The 5,046-nt window shown below is 41.8% G+C and overlaps 1 long non-coding RNA gene across 1 annotated transcript; it reads left to right on the top strand.

The window, feature by feature from the left end:
* Positions 1 to 869: 869 nt before the first annotated feature.
* LOC140321262 (uncharacterized) lies at positions 870 to 3,136 on the top strand. The gene is made up of 3 exons (XR_011918876.1): positions 870 to 1,176; positions 1,546 to 1,728; positions 1,897 to 3,136. It is a non-coding gene; the product is annotated as an uncharacterized lncRNA (long non-coding RNA).
* Positions 3,137 to 5,046: the final 1,910 nt, after the last annotated feature.

Here is a 5,046-nt window from a genome sequence, read left to right on the forward strand (position 1 = left end):
TTGCATGACCATACATGCAAGTCCATGCATACACATTTAAACATGCGTGTATGCAGAATGCATACACATTTAAATTTGTATGCATGCATGCATTATGCATAAACACACATTTAAATGTGTATGCATGCATGTATTCTGCATTCAAATAAAATGTTTTTTAAGGCTGCTTCTCATATTCATCAGCCTAACAACTCACTGTATTGAATCCTTCAGATGTCCTATACCCTTGTTTGTAACAACTTGAATTTTTTATGGTACACCAAGTACCCTACTAGCTACTTGTGAACCAAATTTCTTGGAGGTTGGTGCTTTTTCAAAAGCAAGTGCATCTACAAGCCCAAAAGCAAAAATGCACATTTCCGACCCCCCTGGGCCAGTTACTTAGCAAGGAGAATTGGGGTGGTGCCCCTAAATTTATACCTACATTTCAAGGAACCCCAATTTATTTGGAATGGTGCAGTGCATAAACCACAAAATGTAGGTTCAAGTGGGGGACACTTGCTCCTTGCTATGTAAGTGGGCCTGGGGGTCCCTATTTTCAATTGGGGACTCCTAGGCACACTTGCACATATGCATTCCCAATGTTGGATTTTTACAAGTGTTTTTAATTGTGATCCCCATATCTTAAAATTCTTGAAATCTGGTGGGCTGAGATTTTTGAGATATTTTGGGACTATTAGTTATGAGGGTCCACTGTGCTTGTACACAGTTGTAAGGCTGCAGAACACGACATGCAGCATTCCCACACATATATGTGGATATATTTTCCACATTTTTTGTGTTTTCTTTATAGAAGCCACAGCACAGCTGGAGAATGGGGGAGGGACAGTCTATGTCACTGTTCTCTTATCAGCAGCTAGAATCCTCTGCATGGATGACAGCTGGGACTGGAGGGGCCTCTCTTGTCCTTTCAAAGGATTAGAGCTGCGGATGAGAACTAGAAGGTGGCTGGTGACTACTATATACATGCATATATTTAGATGTGTGTGTGTATATTATTACAAAAAATCTTTAGGATTCTCCTTCAATAAGCTGAATCCTAGCTAGGTTATTTGAAGAGCACTAATTAGCCTCCTACCTATTACGCAAGGCTGTAAACTCTCTTTGTCCGGAGGACAGTGGAGGCCTTCTGGGAGATTATCCTCTGGATAGATGACACCACAATTCATAATTTTGGTAAGGCACATTATTCGACTGTCTCACATAGATAGATAATGTGTTTAGCATTTCTCCCCTTTTTTGTTGTTTTTCCAGTGGCAACAAAATAAATAAATATGTGCTGCATTTTCGTACAATTATTGTTTTTCCAATGATCTAGCTATGATTTAGCTTAGTGGGGTGGAATCATGAAGATTCTTAGTAATAGTATACACATAAAAATCTATATTAATGTCTCTATCTGTTGATACACACAATAATACCAGTTCACAATTGCAAACAAACTGTCATTTTGCACCAAAAAGTCAATCTGTTATCTATATTTTTTTGTGTTTAAGAGGTGATTGTTGTAACTATACCTAATGTTTGTTTTATCTTTTTCTTTAGACAATGCTTATGTGTCGGTACAATCAGCAGCCGTCGATCTACGCCAAGCGGTGTATTGTGGAGAGGCTGACAGACAGGCTCTGGACCCCTGCAGGGAAGGCCAACTGTAAGCCAAATACAACATACTTGGAGGGACCTGAAGCGGAGGAGACCAGATTCTTTGGGGGGACCGCATCCTGTCTGGTAAATATTGCATTTTTCCTCTTGTGTAAGGGGCGGTATTAGAGAATGTTTTGGGGTTGGGGAAAGTAGTATTGTCTAGCCTTAGAACTATTTGTTTAGCACTTCCTCGATTTTATTACTTTTATTAATTTGAGATGTTTGTGTCTGTGTGTGTTTTTTTTATTACAGCCAACTCTCCATCACACCAACGGCGGCTGCTGATCATAGAGAGGCCATCCAGACGGTTGGCCGTGCCACAGGTGGTGGATGAGGAGGAGCCCGTCGTGGAGGTGGAGCCCAAGTCCATAAACGAGGGAGAGGAGGCGGCCAAGGTCGAGGACATTGCCTGTAAGATAACCTTAGAATCACCTTTTTTTCAAAATGTTTTAATAAAACACATTCTCACAATACTTTCAACATTTTTAGTTACAAATACAAAGATTGAGCATGATTTCATGTAACTTTTTGGACATAGCCAAAAATGATCTGTTAGAAGTTCTGCATTATTCTGTTATCCTTGACTAAACTTACAAAAATCTACTTTAGTCCAGCCCACCCAATTTTACTTATGGTGTTTATTTTGAATCTACAGCTATTGTAGATTCCAGAGAACAGAAGGTCTTCATCTGAATGTAAGTGTTTCTACATATTGGATATTGTGAACATGTCATTAGGAACATGAAGATAAAGTAGGATATACAGTTAGGTTCATAAATATTTGGACAGACAACTTTTTTCTAATTTTGTTTCTGTACATGACCACAATTAATTTTAAATGAAACTCAGATGCAGTTGAACTACAGACTTTCAGCCTTAATTCAGTGGGTTGAACAAAAAGATTTTGTAACACAATCACTTCATTTCAGGGGCTCAAATGTAATTGGACAAATTTAAAAGCTGAAAATAAAATGTTCATTTCTAATACTTGGTTGAAAACCCTTTGCTGGCAATGACAGCCTGTAGTCTTCAACTTATGGACATCACCAGATGCTGGGTTTCCTCCTTTTTAATGCTCTACAAGGCCTTTACTGCAGCAGCTTTCAGTTGCTATTTGTTTGTGGGCCTTTCTGGCTGAAGTTTAGTATTCAACAAGTAAAGTGCATGCTCAATTGGGTTCACATCAGGTGACTGACTTGGTCATTCAAGAATATTCAACTTCTTTGCTTTAATAAACTCCTGGGTTGCTTTGGATTTGGTTTATTGTCCATCTGTAATATGAAACGCCTCCCAATCAATTTGACTGCATTTAGCTGAATTTGAGCAGACAGTATGGCCCTAATTTATCAATGAAATCCGCGCTCGCTGGTCACGCATACTTTCGCGCTTCCAGCGAGCCGGTTTTCCGCGGTCCGGAGTCGAGTGCGCTCGTACACTCGCCTCCTCACTGCCAGCCGGATTCCTGCCTTGATAATAATGAGCAATAGGGGTCGCGAATAACATTAAGAATTTCAGATTTGGAATAATTGACCTTGAAATTACTATGTGTACCAAATTCATCAAGTTCCTTCAGGATGGAAGGTATCGTGATATGAGGGGATGTTATATATATCAAGAGGTCATCTGCGTAAATTTTATATTGTGTATCACCCACCTGGATCCCTTTTACATCTGGATTGTAGCGCAAGGCCACAGCCAAATGTTCCATAATTAAGGCATAAAGTAAGGGGGAGAGAGGGCACCCCTGCCTCGTGCCATTCTTAATTTGAAAAGAATCAGAGAGAGTGCCATTAACCCGCACCCGAGCTCTGGGTGAAGAGTACAATGCTGCGATTCTAGAAACCATGCAGGGGCCCAGGCCCACCTGGCGTAATGCCGAGTACATCAAAGTAGTAGTCAAAGGCTTTTTCAGCGTCTATTGACAGTAAGCACGCAGGGATGCCTGTGGATTTAGCGAACTGGGTCAGCAGAAGAGTCTTAATAGTATTATCCCTGGCTTCCCTTCCATAACCCCAGTTTGATCCTTATGGATCAATGATGGCATATGTGGGGACAACCTGTTGGCAATCAACTTGGAAAAAATTTTTGCATCCACATTAATCATTGATATGGGTCTATAATTAGAGCAAACCGTATGGTCTTTGCCAGGCTTGGGAAGAACCGTAATATGCGCTTCTAAGCTTTGTGAGGGGAACGGCGTATCGGCAGAAACGGAAGAAAACACTTTGGTCGTGAAGGGGACAAGATTAGAAGCGTGAAGCTTATAGAACCGTGGAGTGAATCCATCTGGACCCGGGCTTTTTCCGGTTGGGGTGGCCTGCAGGGCAGCAGATACCTCCTCCTCCGTAAACGGGGATTCCAATTGAGAAATCACCTCAGAATTTAAAGTTGGAAGGGCTGTTTTAGTTATGTATTCCTGTAGAGAGGAAGGAGTAGCTGGAGCAGGGCGTAGTTGATAGAGCTCCGCATAGTATTTATAAAAAGTTTGCAGAATCTTTTTGGGGATAGATGTCAGCCTGCCATCAGGAGTGCATATGGACGGGATATATGTGGTGGATGTGCGCGGGTGAAGGCCCCTCACGAGTAGTCTGCCACATTTATCCCCATATTGGTAGATCAATTTACGGAAACGATCCCTGTGGCGTTGGTGAGCCAAGTCGTACAGTTTCAAGAGATGGGTTCTAGCAGCTGTCAATTCTAAAAATACAGCAGGGGCCATGTTTTGTTTATGCAGGCATTCCAGAGAGCAGATTTTATCGGATGTACAGGCTAAATCCTGTGCTCTGATCTTTTTAAGCCTAGTGCCTTGTTGTATTAGAACCCCTCGAACTACCGCTTTCATAGCTTCCAATTGCATAGGAAGGGGAGTGGGGTCCAAGGCGTGATCTCCAATAAAATTGGTTATCGCATCAAGAACCGCTTTTGCACAGAGAAAGTCTTTAAACAAAGAGTCATTGCATCTCCATGTCCATGCTCTAGGGCCCATATGGGGAACCTGAAATGAGAGGGACACTGAAGAATGGTCGGACCAGGGGCAGGACTCTATAGAAGCAATAGGACACCAATCAAGTATGGAATGGCTCACCAGGATATAATCTATGCGAGAATACATATTGTGCGGGTGGGAGAAAAAGGTATAATCTTTGGTAGTGGGGTGCAGAATGCGCCACATATCCATTAGTCTAAAATCGTGCAATTTAAAACGAAGGGAGTTCAATTTGGAATATGAGATCGGGGTTTCCCTGATGAAGTATCTATGCAGGGATCCAAAACACAATTAAAGTCCCCGCCCACAATGTTAGATCCCTCGGCAAACCCTTTCAGTGACTCCAAATATTGAGAAAGGGCCGTTGTGGGTTGGTGATTGGGAGCATAAAAAGAAGCCAATGTAAATTTCTTATC

Source organism: Pyxicephalus adspersus, unplaced genomic scaffold, assembly GCF_032062135.1.
Source record: "Pyxicephalus adspersus unplaced genomic scaffold, UCB_Pads_2.0 Sca1746, whole genome shotgun sequence".
In the NCBI taxonomy this organism is placed as follows: domain Eukaryota; kingdom Metazoa; phylum Chordata; class Amphibia; order Anura; family Pyxicephalidae; genus Pyxicephalus; species Pyxicephalus adspersus.